Source organism: Barbus barbus (assembly GCF_936440315.1).
Source record: "Barbus barbus genome assembly, chromosome: 42".
NCBI classification, from domain to species: Eukaryota; Metazoa; Chordata; class Actinopteri; order Cypriniformes; family Cyprinidae; genus Barbus; species Barbus barbus.
Window position 1 is genome coordinate 4447126 of NC_136720.1, and position 18945 is coordinate 4466070.

The following is an 18945-nucleotide window of genomic DNA, read 5'->3' on the forward strand; positions in this document are numbered from 1 at the left end:
AGGTAATCACCTGACTCATCCAAGAGCGACTCGTGTGGGTAAGCGTCAACGAAACCCACCTCAGCACCACTCAGACATTCACAGTGCTGAGTATGCACAAGAACAAGACAGCTTACCATCAGAAGACATGGAACAAGTCATGAAACAACTGAAAGAGTTCCTTCAAGATAAGCTGAACATGGATGACTACAAAATTGAGTCATGCTCGCTGTGACCAGCGACAGAACGGAAGGCCGGTGATCACATGGTACGACACCATATCAGAGATGACAAGCACCTGTTCAACAACCACCCAGAATGAACAAGTCTCTCACGGCCAACCAATGATGAAAACTGAGGTACCAGAGAACATCACCTCAGTCACCCATCACTCACTAGTAAACTGCTAAATGAACTAAAACTTCAAGAACCACATTCACGTCTGTGCAACAGCAACCACCAAAGCACAGAAGGTCAGAAAGTCTGCCACATCCAGAAGGCAGCACAAGAGGAATGCAACATAGGAGACGAAGTTTGCATCCCAGCTTCACACAGCCATGCCAAACTACCTCTGACTGTCTGCTTAAGAACTTCCTGCCTTGCTGGACTGACCCCCATTAGATCATGGACACGCCCTCATCCACGCCAAGGATGCAGAGAGCCAGTCTTCACTGACATACCAGAAAAGGGGGGAGACAACACAGACTGAAACAGATCTGACCACACCTACACTACACCACTAACACACATAACATTACCTATACCCAGAGGTAACCACATCTACTGATAACACATTCCACAAACATATTCTTCTCACAAGTAGAATATACAAATTGGAGCATAACATGAAGTTACATACACCACCATGAAGAAACATGCAGCTATCCTCACAATAGGTAGAACACCTGACACTAAGTTAAGGTACATGACTTCCTAGCTGCACGACATCCTAGCGCAACATAAGTTGCAAACCACTCTAGGAAAACCCACAGCAGCTTTGTTTTGTTTTGTTTTTCTTTCACCTATACTTTTCCTTCCCCTCTTTCTTTAGTAGGTGAAACACCTAGACACCCTGCAAGGGTCAAAGGTCTGATATTAGGATTGACTCGTCACACCTAATATCCGCAAGCCACTCTAAACTGAATGGAAGCCAGAGAGCTCCATGCACAATAGGTCAATTCATTTTACCACAAATGATGCCACTAGAAACTAAAGGTGAACATTCTTAAGTTAAGACAACTTAGAAGGAACAAACAAATCTAATCTCAAAACTTGATCGAAGAATCAAAGTATTGAACCGAATTAGAACGACAATTTCTAAATTGAACTGTTCAAATTACTAAACTATATTGACTAATTGAATATAACCGTCTGTACCTCAAATAACCTGAGGACCTGCACCAATACAGTAACTGTTATGGAGGTGTTGTCTTGTTGTTTGCTGTGTTCTTGTCTGCTTCTTCTGCCTTTGTGTTTCCAGCGCTCGACGACGTCTTCAACTAAACACCTCGCCGATCGAAAGGGGGAGATGTAGGATATCATAGACTGAATCAGACCATTTTTAAGATGCATTGGAACATTGAAACCTGAGGAGCTGGAATGCAGAGAGGCCTTAAGGAACAGGACGTCATAAATCTAGTTTGGGGCAAGCAACTCCCAACTAGCAAGCCTTTTTCACCAAACAACTTACAACACTGAGGACAAAGAAACACTTATTGATAATTCCAATTCAAGAAGGAGACTGTCAAATTTGTTGCAAGTAATCAAGACTGATGTTCACACGTAAACCTGTGATAGAAAATCATTAGCTACAGACTCTTTTGGGCGTGTCTCCACACATAAAAGACCGTCCAAACCAACATTCCTTCTCTAAAGAACATGCCTCGTTCTCCATAGAACCACATAAAGACTTTCATTTTCAATTTTAATGAAACTAATAATTTCTATGCATAACTGCATATTGTGTATGTAACCCATTTGAATATCCTTGTTTTAATAACTCAATATGTCTTGCTTTTAATAAGTATTGAATGGCTCGAGCCTTAAAGAGACCTATTGCATGTTTAGTATCTATGAGTTTGAGAATTCACGCTTGAAATGTTTCTTCCTGTCAATTCTTTGTCAAATGCATCATAGTCTTATTATGAAATCATGTTCAATAAGGTATACTTGGCCATAGCTTGTAAAATTCGGACCATGTGACAGATAACAAGCTGATTTATGATTTGAAGAACACACCCTAGCTAAGCAAGGACAATACCTAATTGGTCAATACGTGCAGATGGGACGGTCCAGAAGCTGAGTTTAAAACCTCAGGACATCCTCCATTCTCTCTCTTATCTTCTCTTACTTTTACGCCCCTGCTCTCTGACTCTCGTCCCTCTCACCGCGTGCGTGCTGCTCTTTGAGCATGCTCTGGCCTCATGTGCCATAATGAGAAGGAAAACAACTTAGTCTCGTTACATCATTTTATTTTATTATTTTACGTTAGTTTCTTTTCTTTCCGTGGAGTTTCGTGTGTTAATGTTAAAGCTTCGACTGCACTTCTTCAAACGTCCAGCAAGCCAACGCCAAGAGACATCACTTCAAAGACTACTGAACTTCCAGCGAATCAGACACTTCGGGGAACCCCCTGTCTGCAACCAACCCCGTTACACAGGCAAAACCAGCAAACACACCTCCAGATTCTAACAGGTTCTAATTGGTGTATTTAATATAAATTTTAGCCTCATTGAGAAACTCAAAGCGAGGGTTAAATAAGTGATTGATGGTTGTTCAGGTCTATGCAATAACACATATTGCTGTGAACTTGGGATTTCACATTTCCTCCTCTTAAACTCATCCTTTCCTCACTTTCTCTCTTTCTGCAACGTGTGAATGTGTGAATGCTTGTGTTCATGTGTTAGATTAGTTTATGTCTTAGGTTTATATAAATAAAATCTGATTTATATTTTAAAAGAGAAGTATCTTGTGTTTTCTGCTCACAAGTTAATGCCTTAATCTGTCGATTTCGTTACTGTGCTATTTAATAGTGTTTTCACTATATTTGGGATTTTAATATCCAGTGCAGAGTTTGTTATACGGCTCGTTCAGTGAATCGCCGTAACGCTGATTCTGTTCAAATCCCTATAAAATCATAAATGATTCCCTTTGAGCTAAATTAAACTATTTGTTTAAATTACGTATTAATATTAATATTATAAAATGTAATAAACCCCTACAAATGTTAAGGAACACACGCTGATTTTCCGCACTGACGGCACACAATAAAGCTAGTTTAAACATTAGCTTTGTGGTAAAATGAAGCTTCACAGCCTGTCAAGTGTACCTTCATCATGTAATTTGTGCTCATTTCCTTGCCTGTATTGGTCGATTAGCCTATCATGCGATTCAGCGTTACCTCACTTAATTGACCAGTCAAGAGTCTAATTATTTCCTGAGTGCAAGTGTAGCCAACAGCCACAGCTCAGCAATAGCCTATAGTCTTGTGTATTATTTCTCCAAATCATATTTAGCACATAATGTCTAATAAATGTCTGAAGTAGCCTATATTCATTATTTTAAAAGGAACACACCGGCAGGCCTAATATGAAATCAAAAAACTTTTCCAAATACTTTGTAGGCCACCATTCATGCAGCATCATATTCTGTAAATCAGGCTATGTAAATTACAGCCTATCATAGAGAAGATAATATCCTTATCTTGTAATTGACATGAACATGGAGACTACAGTCATCAGATTCTTAATTTAAGAAGTGTATTCAAGAAATGAAACAGCTATTCTGTAAATTAAGTTTGCTGTGGTGTTCAGAGCATATAATTAAACACATAATTATACATTTCAAGTGTTAAAAAATAATTAGTCATAACCCATACATATCCTTTGCAAACATGCAGCTGTACAGATGTAGCAGTGAAATCACTACCTCTTTAATCATGTAGATGGTTCATAAATAGGTGCTCATATAATTGCAAAAAGTTTTTTTTTCTGATATCCTGTTTTTTGCCTTTCAGGTTCAGACTTCAAAAGGACGACTATTATGCTGTGTATTATGACCGTGCCTATTGCATAGGAAGAGTAACAGATCACTGTCTCTGTGAAGGTGTTGACGTCCCTCACGTGAAGTTCAAGTTTCTACACAAAGACCCGGCATGCAACTCATTCTCGTGGCCAAGGAGAGACGACATTGAGTCTGTTCATCCCATGTGGATCTTTTATGGTCCTGTTACCATAACGGGACATAACCCATTCAAAGTTGCTGACTTGTTTGAAGTTGTTTTAGCATTCCAGGACCGCAGGACACTATTCAGCAGAATTACTCATTTTATCTGTCCACGTTACAAATGTTATTTCATTCACAATGTATGATCTTTAAATTTAATAGTATGATGACAGGTTATTTTAATGTGTTATGAACTTGTTCTATTCTTTGCCAGTTTTCATGAAATGGTATTATTTTGTGTTACAGAGGCAATCTTGCAGGATTGTTTAATTTTTTCCGTCCACGTTACACACGTTATAACTTTGCACACTTGTAGGAGTTCCTTTGTCTTCTACATTTGGCAAATAAATTTGAAAAATATACCTGTGGTATTTGTTAGTAATTTAGCTGGCTTTCAGTTTAAGAACATACCAGAATCAAAAAATGCACCTTTAAGTTTACAGAACAGATAATATTAGATGGCCACCCTGCCTGCATGGAAGTCCTATTACCAGTTTTGTGAACCATACACAACCCATGACTCGTAACTATACCAAACTAGGAACAAAGCAAAACATGAACTGGGATTCAACCAGAATTTTATTAAACTGAATTAGATTAAGTACACTTTCTGCTTGAATTTACACAGTTTTTCCGTCCATGTTACATACGTTAAATTTTACATAAACTCAACTTTGATCAAAGTTTACTAGTTTACCATTACCAGATTTACCCTGCCTTTCACACAGCTGTACCCCAGGTTTTCTCAGGATGTTAACCTGAGGTCAATGGCTTTCTCCATGAAGATTGATTTTGCAGGCTATTGTCCTTGCAGTTAGGCCTAAACTGTGGAATCGCCCTGCTACATGTCCTAGGCTATTAGCCCTGCCGGGCCTGATGAAAGCCCTTGCTTGCACTGGCCTGACTGTGGAAAAGCGGCTATTGCTAGATCTCTAGCTCTCTGTATGTTTTCATTCATAAGCTGATATTGTTTATTATTTTGTGCATGCCTACACAGTTTTATGCATTTTACTTGATACAGATTTAGACTTCAGCTGACATGTAAAATTGTAACTAGGTCATTCTTCATTTGACTAATCAATACAATTAATCTAATTTATGACTCTGGCTTCTCAATTGGGAATTTAGCATTCTAAGGTGATTTATGTTCCCTTCACGTGCTATCGGAAATTTCCAATTTCCCACTTATGAAGTCGTGATTACGAGCTTGTCGTATTCAAGTGCTTTAATGTCGGAAAGAATAAAATGTAGCATCCCATTGGTTGACAATCATATAAACATTCACACTATGTAGTTTGGTGACAATTCTACAATTTCGGTCAAATACATGCTTATTTCACTGCTTATAAAACATACAATTTGCTTCGAATGATCATTCATATCTAGCCTATAAATACACTACTTTAGAGACAAGACAAAGGGATGTAGTTGTTAGGGTATCAAAATTATTTCCACATTTCCCAGTAGTAAATACGACTTGAGAGGCCGTTCACATCCAATTTCCGATTAGGAAACTCGTATTTACGATCATGCCGATAGCACGTGAAGGCAGCATTAGTACTGTAACAATAATCAGCACATTATACAGTCTCTCAAACATGGTGTTTCCAGTCTGTGAAATTAATTCCAGTTCTCTCATACATGAATTCTCATGTGGTACTTAAGAGCCGTTTTATATCTATAACTTTTTCCACAGTGACCACATGTAAACGGCTTCTCTCCAGTGTGAACTCTCATGTGTCTTTTAAGGCTTTCTTTTTTAGATAAATGCTTTCCACAGTGTTGGCAGGTACGAGGCTTCTCTCCAGATTGAACTCTCTTGTGGACCTTAAGCTTTTCATTTTGGCAGGTGAAATTACTTTGAATTCCTGACTTTTTAGCCCTTTTCTAACACTGATTGTAGTGTCATAAACTTTGGTCCCATTGCAGGTCCGTGTCAGACAAAGACCATCAAACCAGATGGTAACTGCTTTCTTCAGATCGTTGGCACATGTGATTTGTGGAAGCGAAGACAAGCACTTGAAGATTCACTGTGCAGCTGTCAAACATCTGAAAATTAATACTTTGCTATTTGAGAAGTATGTGAGAAGTGAATATTCTTCGGTAGAGGATTATTTGACACAATCTAGAATGTTTAGGATCAAACTGAAAAGCAAATTAACTTACAAAGGGCATTACGAGTACAAGTATGTACACACTGATTGTTAGAAATGCTCTGAAATATTTGATCAGGTTCAACAAGTGGTTTGGTGATGTGGAGATTGAGCAGTGGATTAACTCCTTGAATGAATCTGAAGAGAATGTTGTTGATGAAAAGGAGGAACAAGATGTCGTTGAAAAGATAGATGATGAAAATGACCCTGATGAGCAGCCAGAGGAAGACCTAACCTACATCAAAGAGCAAAGTGGTCTTTTGTCAGATACATCTTTACAACCTGTGGACATTGGTTCAAAAGTAATTGATCAGCACTTGCAGGATGTATTAAATCTGGCACCAGCTGAAATTAAATTAATGTTTTATGTCTTCGTTTGAAAACCAGATACAGAACACAGAATTTCTGAGGAAAAATAAAACATTTCATAAGGCTATTTTAAGAATAAATTTAAATAAACTTAGTTGTTTTTATGCATTCAAATAATTAGACATACTACACCAGAATTTAATAACAATAAAACATGTGGTGAAAGAAAATAAAACACCCACTTATGGAAGTGGATGAAGATTTAACATTTCTTGAAGTTTTTAACAACCTAGAAATGATGATTCTGTCTGAGCTTTGTGTTTTAAAATGAACACACACTAATGTAAACGTAGCCTAACGTAACAGATGTGTAAACTGAAAACTATTTGAACTTTATTAAAATTATTTATTTATTGTGTTGGATATATTTTGTTTCTTTGTGCATTGGCTCAGGAGATGAGGCTTTGAGTCTGTATAAATATCAACATTAAAAAATAGTTTTTTGAGATAATGTAATCTTATTAAAACTGATTTCATAAAACTGGTATCGAAAAAAGTATCGTTCAGGAACCGGTATCGAACTCAAGGTATCGGTATCGAAATTTTTGAACGAAACCCAGCCCTAAACAAAATACATCATGGACATGAACCATTACCAAACAATATCATAAAGCAAACTATATAAATCACCAAGCAGCTTAAGACTATCCTAGTGACATCAATTATACACCTCAGGGCTCGCAAAGTTTCTAAATCCCCGGTATCCCTTCGGGCAGGTACTCTTCAGATTTTGGTAGCCGAAAATTGATTTAACTAGCCCAAATAAAATAAAAACCATAAATGTCAATCAAAACATTTTCAATACACAAATATCAACGAATATCAGGGAAAGAGTTTTATTTTACTATTTACAAGGTATCTGCAGAATTCTTAAAAATCTATTTAAGGCAATTTGAAAAATTATTTCTTATACCATTTAACGTGTTTAAAAACCTTAAACTCTTCAATTTAGTTGTATCAAATTTAAGGACCTGTGGGAACCAGTGTTAATTTTGGCAGGTATTTTTGATTTAGTCTTAGTCTTTATCTTGAGACGAAAATGCTTAATAGTCTTAGTCACATTTTAGTCATTTGAGTCTTTCATAGTTTTAGTCTAGTTTTAGTCGACGAAAAGTCATTGCATTTTCGTCAACTTTTAATCAAACTCCAGTTACCAACATTTATTTTGGTAGCTATTTTATATGTAGTATTCAAACAAAAACAGTCATCAATACTTCTCTCTTTAGTCCAAATCAATTAAGCTTAGTTATGAGAAATTTGAATCAGGGATTGAATTTGGAAAAACTGGAATAAATTTCATTATGCTCAATAATAGCCCCGGAACGTCGGGCTAGCGATTTTGCGAGCCTTGCACCTGTGACTATGACGTAATACATTTTTTGGTAGAGATATAAATTAAACTCATTTTTCAGATACAGTAGGTTTACTTAACAAGTATACATTTATTTAACATATTTTGTTGGTTAACATTTATGACAGATAATTAGGAATGCTGTCCATTTAAGACGGAAGGTATGCATGTAATAGCCTACTGACATACATTCAGTTTTCACCCACCTGTTTAAGCTCACTTAAACCATAACGGACTGTATTTCCATGAGATACTCTACATGAGAGACATTTGGACTGCTGTGTGTGTATTTGAGCGCTGAGAAGTGATCGCGCGCTGTATGAGAACTGAAGAAGTGGAGCGTGCGCGAGAGAGAGCACTTCTATCAGCGCGTTTCCGCCTATCGCACCTTCACTGACTTTAAGTTAATCGACAATGAATTGTGACTCCCGGGAAAAACGGGACGTCTGGTCACCCACTCCCTAACCCTTCGGGTGCTGAGGTCATTGTTTCAGATCGCTAGTTTGCGTTTTGGTAGCCTATCCGTCCACTGCGGCTGCCATACTGAGACTAGATATGCAAACGCCCCTTATCAATGACAGAGACGCACATTTTGAAAGACAACTCAGTTAACTTAGCCTATAGGATGCATTTTGAATGTCCGGTAGTCCTCAAATAACATTTTAGTCCTGTCTCGTCTTGTTAACGAAGACACGCATAAATTGTCATAGTTTTTATCATCAGATATTAGTTTTAGCTCGTCAACGTCTCGTCTTAGTCACAGAAAAAAGGTTCGTTGACGAATATTTTCCGTCGTAGTCTTCGTCGACGAAATTAACACTGGTGGGAACAATGTTCCCTCTAATTTTTTTTCTTGCTGAGCAAAACTTTTTTCTATTGGGCGGACATTTCAGGCACCTGAGTAAAAGCATTCTTTATACCAGACCTGTACAGCACGCACACAAAAAAGTGTGTAACTTTGAACTTTAATGTGCTATTTATATTTAATTTGACCCATGATGTAACTAAATGTACATTTTAGGTTAAAGAGAAAACATTTTTACTGTACAATACACAGCAGATCAAAAGCTTGGATCAATAAAGTTTTTTAAAGAAGTTTCTCATGCTCATCAATGCTGTATCTATTTGATAAAAATTATTTCACAAAATATTATTGTGAAATATAATTGCAATTTAAAATAAATGTTTTCTATTTTAATATACTTTGAAAATACTGCTTTGTATCACAGGAATTAATTACATTTTAGTCACATGATCCTTTAGAAATCATTCTAATATGCAGATTTTTAATCAATGTTGGAAACACTTGTACTGCTTATATATATTTAGTATTTTAAGTATTTTTTCGGACCTGTAATATTTTTTAAAAAGTTAAGTGTTTAAGTCAAAATAGAGATTTTGTGTTACAATATAAACTTAAAAATTTGGGTCAGAATTTCTCTTTTTTTAAAAATACTTAAAAAAAAATTTTTTTTTAAAGTTTAAAGTTAAATAAACTTTATTCAGCAAGGATGTGTTAAATGGACAAAATTGACAGTAAAGACTTCTATTGCAAGAAAATATTTATATTTTCAATAAATGCTGTTCTTTTAAACTTAATCAAAGAAAAAAAGTAACAAGTTAGAAAAAAATATTGATCAGCACAACAGTTTCAACACTGATAATAAATCAGTATATTATTATGATTTCTGAAGGATCATGGGACAGTGAAGACTGGAGTAATGATGCTGAAAATACAGCTTTGTTCACAGGAATAAATGCTATTTTAAAGTATATTAAAATAGGAAACCAATATTAGAAGTTACAATAATATTTCACTATATCACTGTTTTTTTCTGTATTTTTTAAATGAATACAGCCTTGAGCAAGAGACTCAGTCAAAAACCTGATAAATAATTGACCTTGTTTTTGAGTCTATAATATAGGCCTAACATAATATATTATCAAAACAAACTATTTAAACTGATAGATTAGAATACAAACTGAAGGAAAACGTAAGCTGAGATCTGTGTTAAATATAAAAAACGTGAACATATGAATTCTTCTATAGCTGTCTAAACATGGTTATGAAATACAGTTTGTACAATACTCTTGTGTGTGACTGTACATGTTTCAGAGTTTTGTTACTGTTCTTTGCCCATCCTCTGCTATTTCCAGCACTTAATCAAGCCACTCTTCTTTAATACATGAGGATGTTTTATTTCATGTCATTGCGTTTGTGTTGTCTCTCGTGTTGAGCGCACAGCAACTATTGAAGTATTCAGTTCCTACAGAGACTCATTTGGTGCACATCGTTCTCTTTCTATTCACCGGCTCTAACTCTGTCGTGACATCAGCTCTATAGCGGTTTGCCCGAGCATTGCTATTCTTTCCCTTTTACTGGCGGCATTCAATCAAATGGCTTCCCAACTCATTTTTGCGTGTGCGAGGCACATTATTTCTTCTGCGCGGCCGCGGTGCAAGAAGAGCGTGGTCACGCGCGTGCTCAGCTTAGAGGGAACATTGTGTGGGAGCCCTGTATTTAAGGTAGCCCGTCGGGCAGGGATACATTTTTTGGAAAACAATAGCCCCGGAACGTCGGGCTAGCGATTTTGCGAGCCCTGCACCTGTGACTATGACGTAATATTGCAATATAATTGTAGTACTGATAAATCTTTTCTATTGTGATGTACAGCAGAATTTTAGTTAGTTATTAATTGGATTTTGAGGAGTGGGTGTTGTATTTTATGCAGAATAAACAACCGGAGATTTCCCACATCACTATCAAATTAATTTATAAGATTAAATATACGACCAATGAAATAAAAGAAATAAACAGCACATGTATGGAAATGTTAAATTATTCACAATAGTAACATGCGTTTAGAAAACAGATTTTAAGTTGGTCCAAAAGATGGTCCTTTTTCAACTTTTATTGGTCTTTTTAAAAATTCACTTTACAAAAAAAGAACGGCATTTAAGTATGAGGCAGGTAAAAACAAAATAGCAGTAGATTTCTGTAAAAGAACACTCAAATTCCAAAGAAAACAAAACACAGGGCAAAATAAAGCCAGTACCCTCTCCTTCTCAATATCCAAAAAAGAGCCCTTAAATTCTGGAAACACTTAAAGAGAAGGGGACCCCAGCACATACCGTTTCAAAGCCCTAAACGACCAAGAGCTGAACCTTACAAAGAGTCCCCTCCTTCAGCTAAACCTGTGAAGTGTGTGTGTATTTAGTATCAAAGGGTTTATATGGCTTTCCTAAAACTACAGGTCCCCACTACGTACATTACACTAGAAACAGTGTGCAAGACTTCAAGACCAACTATAATAAAATAATAGACAGACACAGACAGACCGACAGGACAGACAGACAGACCGACACATATATACATATATATATATATATATATATGCGCTCAAATTATTTACATGCATGTAGTCGACAGGTCTCAGAATGGCTCTGTTCACAGTAAATGCTACTCCACACACAGTTATCATTTATATGTGTGGAGCACATTTCAAACTCCATTTCTGAATGCTGTGAGTGAGTTGCTTATATTTATCTGGGAACAGATTAATCTGGGATGATCAGATTTATAAGTTAAATAATTTATAAACGTACACTAACAGGGCAACGCATAATCTTTCCAAATATTTGGTTCATAGACAATTCATCACAATTACAAAAAATAAAAAAAACCGTTAAAACCCTTGCACTGAGTTTACATGTTTTGATATATTTAAGTTATGATTATATTGTTTTATATTATATTATGTATTTTAACATTTTTGTTCAATAAAACCATATAACTTGCTTTTGATACGTTATTTGAACCAATTATTATAGCCTCATTGCTATTATATGTAATTTAAGCCATTTTAAAGGCTTTTGCTCCTTTAGATACATTTTGATTACCACAAAAAAAAAAAAAGAAAAGAAAAAGGATATTTGGACACTGGTTAATATTGCGGATTTCTTTGGTTTTAAACATTCTTGGAAACATTTGGGATAATGTAAGCAAGTCAACAAAATATAACATCTTTAATTAAAAACTTCCCATTCCCTCTACTGTACAAATTATAAAAGTAGTCAAATTTTGCCAAACCTTTCTCCAAGGCCAGTCACTTCCTCCATAGTCATATGAGAGTTCCTCTCCAGGAATGATATTTCTTGCAGCGAATAGGCACAAATGGGGTTTTCCCTCAAAGACAATCCTTTTCATTGTACAATTTGGATTAATGTGATCATCATTTATAAGGCGGCCAAGGGTGCCATCCTCTTGAGTTGCATCAATGCTTCAGGAAACAAAAATGAAAATTTAGCCTAACAAACCATAACACCACAAATTTGGACTTGAAAATTGCTCTATTTATTTATTTTTTTTATTGTAATTTTAAAATGTATTGATAAAAAAAAAAAAAGTACCACCACTTCTTGTTCTGCCAGATGAAGTCGAACATAAAAAAAGTGTCTTGATTGGCTTCTCTTCGGAGTCCGACTTCAATTAAGGTGATCATTTGTCCCCTATATTCGACTACAAAATCTCCTTTAATAAAAGGAACTAAGGCAAACACTCCACGACCTGAAGTGGGTAGATAGATGGGGGGGGGGGGGGGGGGGGGGGGGGTTACAAATGTTAATTCGATCCCTTGTAGACATGTAACTTATACATTTATATTTAGCCAACTATAAATAACTTTTATGCTTTGTAAGTTTAACCAGTGTATTCTACACCCTTTGACAATATATTTTCATGTTAACTCTTTCATGACTACTGACTTTTTAAATACATTTATTGATACTGTCACAAAGTGCAATTTAATACTGCTAAAAAAATAAGCATAATATAATATGATAACTAATCTGATATCTAGTAAATACAATATCCCTCCTATTCCAAAGGACCCAGATCCCTTACTTCCGAAAATAATCATGGTTAACTTACTACAGTATTTTTTACACTTAGTTTTTTTTAAATCACTTAATATCATATTAAAATATCTGTGATAATTGTGAATTTAACACAAATACCAGTTAAAATAGGAGCCCTGCTGGCGATACCTAGGCCTTTACTATACAATCCTGCTAGGCCCTATGTGCTAACAACTAACAAATCATTCCATGCCTCCTTTATTCGTGGCCACGATTTCTTATTTTATTGCCTGGTGTAAATAATTTCACAATTCATTCATGGGAACGACTTCCCAATTCGTGGCCATGATATGTAACGTATAAGGTTATAGCGCGGTAACGTTAGTGATTAATCACGGATAATTAGCTTTCAGCAATCCAGTCACAACAACATCTATACATTTCCTACAAACCTACCTTTATAATCGTTTATGTGTTTGGCCTCCAGTGAGTCGGTCTTGTCATGGCAACGGACAACATGAACTTCTGCTTCTTTTAATGGTGTTATTCTTCTCCGTCTCATTTTAACGGGTCGTTTCTCGTCGGTTCCGGTGATTCAGAGAGAGGTCACGTGATCTCACAATCTCCCGCCACGCCGCAGTTTAACTACAGTTAATTAGGACACTTTAGCATAACACGCACAACGTGTAATTTAGATTCAATAGTACATTCGCCACATTCAAAAATTATGATTCTGATAACAACATTAACGTTAATTAATCTCATTAGAAATCTCCATCACCTTAATATTCTTAAGAATAAGTCGAATTCGTGATGTATATTTATTGAATTATGTAATATAAAATGTACAAGTAGGCTAATTATCTGTAAACAGTGTCTTTTAACAGGATAGTACATTCTTAAAATAGTTTTTTATCATTTGATTTAGCAATTTGCGCACGAACAGTTGATAATATGTGTATCTTCATATATGACGTCATATGTGTGTGTAAAGCTGCAGTTCCACGGCCGGGCTACAGGGGCGCTGTAGAGCAGCGCTGCCACACACACTCACACACAGAAACTCGGTTTTTGTTCATGGAGGGGATCGAGAAAAAAACTGCACTAGGCATATCAGCAACTGAGCCTATAAACAGCAAAACATTGTGGGGACCGGGGATTTGGTCCCCACTATGTTTTTGGTCCCCACTATGTGAGTGTGCTAACCTGTTGAGGACCCCACCATGTAATAAAAACAAACACACACACAATACACACACACACACACACACACACACACGTTGGTTTTTGTGGTTTATGGGGACTCTCCATAGGCGTAATGGTTTTTATACTGAACAAACTGTGTGTGCTATTGCCCTACACCAACCCTACACCTAAACTTAGCCCTCACAGGAGACTTTGTGCATTTTTAGATTTTCAAAAAAACACCATTTAGTATGTTTTTTAAGCCTTTTGAATTACGGGGACATAGGCAGTGTCCTCATAAACCACCTTCATATTGTAATACCTCTGTCATACCCATGTCATTATACAAATTTGTGTCCTCATAAACCACATAAACACACACACACAATCGTATTTGTGGCGGCAAATATATGCAAATGAATTCTCTGGCAGCAGGAGGCGCTGTTGGAGAAGCAGACAGCGAGGTTTCCCCGGTAACGCTGTACATAAAGCAGAGCTCCGCTCACAAACACTGCTTTATCAGACATTATATGCAAGATTAAATGTAAATGACATCCAAAAATTTCTGAAGATATTTGGTTTCCATCAGAAATCCAGTGATATAACTGGGGGCTGAGGAGCTCGCACATGCAGAGCTCCTCAGCCCCCAACCAATCAAATTTCTGTAGGCGGGATTTACAATTTATGATGTCATAAATACAGGAAAACAGTTTTGTAGTCCAAACGAGCTGTTCACTGTAGTTCTTGAAAAGGGATTTTTTAAAAACTAAATATCTCCCTTTGGAGTGGACTTTGAGATTTGTAACTCTGTAGATTGTTTTATGCGCAAACATACACAACACACACTGACTAAGATTCAAAAAGTGAAAAAGCCTAATAGGACCCCTTTAAAACCAGAGGTTGTGTTAGACTTTAACATTGTCCATCATTTTGTCAAATTCTGTCATATTACTCATTTTAATTTTCCTATTTTGAATTATACGGTTTTTCAATTGTTTACACGCAATTTTGAAAACCAGGTTCATTTTTTCAAAATATAATCACAATTATCCAAACACCACACTCAATTTGCATAATTCCTAGATTGTTTGCAAAATGACACACTTCAGTCAAAACATATACACATATTTGTGAAAACGCTATTAGTTTTCATTTAACCAACACAGTCCTCAATGATCAGACACTATTGCAGCCAGTTTCACACTGCTGTGATAAAAAACACATTTGTAAAAAAAAAATTATTTTAGGAAATAGCATGTGCTAGATTTTTGGCAAGACATTGTTATGTAAGGGATAATTTAGATGAAAAAATAGTGACAAACCCACAACATTCTTCATGATTAGTTTGAAATATATGGAGAATGTACACAAATAGGCCTACTATAAACTTACCAAGCACTGCACAACACTGATGCTGCAGACTGAATATTTCAAGTATTTATTACCATAATCAGTTACAGCAATCAACCAACAATGAAACAAATAAAATCTGTAGACAAATTAAAATTACTGCATGAAGTACATACACTTTGACTCTGAAGAAAAACTACTGTAACTATTCATCATCTCTCCGTCTGGCTGGATCAGGCCATCAGATTTCATCCACATCACAGGCTATGTCTTCATTGGCAAGGCACCGTTGGAAGAATCGCCTCGTGTGATGAATCCACCCCTGCACAGAAGCTGCTTCGATATGATCACAGGCCTGATCCATGGCCTGAATGAGAGGCAAACAGTCATAGGGCCGCAGGTCGTATACCTTCCACCGCCATGCTGAAAAAAACTCTTCTATTGGATTCAGGAAGGGGGAGTATGGGGGAAGGTATAAAACTTCAAATTCAGGGTGCTCATGGAAGCAATTCGGGACCAGAGCAGCCCGATGGAATGAGACATTGTCCCAAACGACAATGTACCGCATCTGGTCCACTTGGTTTAATGCTGTGACAATCTCGTGCAATCTGTCAAGAAATGCAAGTATTAGATTTGCATTATAGGGTCCCAGATTTGCATGGTGGTGGAGGACCCCATTTTGTGTAATAGCAGCGCAAAGGGTGATGTTACCCCCTCGCTGCCCTGGCACATTGGTGATTGCCCTGTGTCCAATTACATTTCTCCCTCTTCTTGTTTTCGCAAGGTTAAATCCAGCCTCATCCACATATATAAATTCATGTTGAATTTCTGCAGCATCCATTTGCAAGACTCTCTGAAACACAGTAAAAGACAATAAGATGCTATTCAATATCTATTGCACAGTATTTTTTTGTGCCAGAACATTATGAGCAGTGCACAATACCACACCATAGTAAGATGAACAATACATACCTCCACATACTCATTGCGCAGATGTTTCACTCTCTCTGAATTTCTGTCAAATGGTACCCGATACAGTTGCTTCATGTATATTTGATTTTTCTTGAGGATTCGACCTAATGTTGACAGAGAGACTCGTTGGATGTTATTGAAAATATGGTGATCATTGATGATATTGGCTTGGATTTCTCGCAGCCTGATCCAATTATTGGTAAAAACCATATTCACAATGGCGGCCTCTTGTGCACGAGTGAACATAGACCCCTTCCACCTTGGTGTCCTCGACCCTTAATCCTATGTAAAAAAATATATATAAAAAAATACACATGCAGCCTACTGTCAAATGTCACAGTAAACAATATTGATAAGTACAGAAAGCTTCAGTTTCAATGTACTGTGTGGTTAGCTTACCTGTTTTCTCGATGAAATGTCCAAATTACTGATGCAACAGTATTTCTGCTGAGATTTGGTTGAACAGCTTCCATCAGTGTCAGTACATGGTTGATTACATGGTCAATAAGTGTTGCACGGATTTCTTGAGTCAAATTTGGTCCTCGTCTTCTTTGTTCAGTTTCTATCAACTCTTCAAGTCCTTCTCTACCCCTTCCTCTACCTAGGCCTCTTCCTCTATCTCCTTCTCCTCTTCCTCTATCTCCTTCATCTTCTCTTTGAGCTCCCCCTCTCATTCTCATTCTTCTTCTTCTAGCTCCTTCCATTTTTTTTGAAGACAGGTGAACTCACCTGCTGCCTTTTATAGCACACCTGAGTGCTGCGTTTTCAAATTAGCACATGTGTGCTTCCACACCTGGTGGATGTGATTATCCAATTCGTTCATTAGTGTGGTCATTGGCAATCCGGGGCTTTGTAAGGACAAGGAAGTAACCTCACAATCCTTACCTGTGTCTAAGGTGTGAAAATGTGTGTAGAGTTTTACAAATCGCTGTGTGTAATGTTTTGCAAAAAGGGTTAAGCAGACATTATGTGTAATGTTGTGCAAATCTGTGGAGGTGTTTTGCTCATTGGAGTAGAATTTTTCAAATTGTATGGAAATTTTTATTTAAAAAAAAACTGTAATAACACATTTAATTACTTTTATTTTTGTTCACATTTTCATTTTTAATCATGAACCTACAGGATGAGCTTATTCACCTTATTTTGCAACGCGGAAGTAAATACGATGACGTACTTCCTTATAATGTGTTAGACTTCCGTTTCGCTACCTTGTAAGTAAGGAGCGATGTGGGGAGAACACACAGAGAACACTGTTAAACGCCGTGATGGTAAATATTTACCACACAGTGGGAGGATGAAATGAAAAAGTGGCCTGCCATAACTTATGAGGACATTTTCAATTATTTTGTGTTGTCGCTCGGAGTAGACGGGTCTTCGATGCGGAATTATAAAAGCACGGAGGCATATCAGTACCTGCACAGCGGAAAAGTCGGTCGAGTGCTGGTACATGAAATAGACAGCGATTTCGTGTTTTTAAAAGCAGACGTGAATGCAAGTCAAAGTGCGCAAATGTGCATTCAGCTTGCAAATTATGACATGTTTTATCTCTTTCATCTGTGAAAGCACTTGTTGATAGTTTTAAATTAGTAATGACATTTTTTGGTCCTTATCCGTAAACTGATTACTCTTACTGTGCAGCATTAGGTCGGATTAATAGCATCCAAAATAAGTTATAAAATAACTTAAATATGTGTTTCCTTTTGTTCCATGAGTTTTGAAAAAGTGACGAATTGGTGTTTATTTACCTAGCACTGCTAAACTGTATCATTTTCAGTGTGTGTGTGTGGGGGGGGGGGGGGGGGGGTCAAAATAAATTCCATCTTGACATTATGATTTGTGTTTGTGTGTGTGCATATACAGGGAGAAAAAAGTAATGTAAGATCTTGAAAATATTTGTGTACAAATAGTATATTTAATGGTCTGTGCATTGAGGAAACCACACTGAATAATTCAAAACAACTACACAATGATTCAAATTAAATTAGTAGTAATTAAATTACTAAATTAGTAGCAGTGAATTTGTGGTTTTATATACACAATACTGTACAATAATAATATACAACTGATTATTTCTAGAACCACTGTCAATTCAGTGGAGTTCAACAACTAATAGTGTAAACACGCACATCCACATTCAGCTCTTGTGCGTGGATTATGATCAAAACAAATGTCTTGCAGGTATTTTTTACGTTTGAACCAGCTATTATGACACCCCCTAACTGCGCAAAGTACACCAGTCTTTCTGTAGTCCATATTAAAAGTTAACTAGCCTGTAAAATCTACACAGTCGACGCAAAACTACGTAATCACAATACAACTAATATTAGCGGAAGTACTTTACCGGAAATCTGACACATTATAGTTCGAAAATGGCGGCGTCCGCGTTTACATGAAAAATAAGGTGAATAGACTTATGCATTTATTTGTGAAGAGAACAGATGAACAGAGATTCAACACCACTCCTGCAGTGACAGCGGAGCGGAGGCCACTACCAACAACAAAACA

At 36.7% G+C, this 18945-nt stretch overlaps 1 long non-coding RNA gene across 1 annotated transcript; it reads right to left on the bottom strand.

Moving 5' to 3' along the window:
- Window positions 1-15534: 15534 nt before the first annotated feature.
- Window positions 15535-18185, bottom strand: LOC306861678. The gene is made up of 3 exons (XR_013783495.1): window positions 16840-18185; window positions 16441-16722; window positions 15535-16321 (listed from the first exon to the last, which is right to left on the bottom strand). It is a non-coding gene; the product is annotated as an uncharacterized lncRNA (long non-coding RNA).
- Between the last annotated feature and the right edge of the window lie 760 nt (window positions 18186-18945).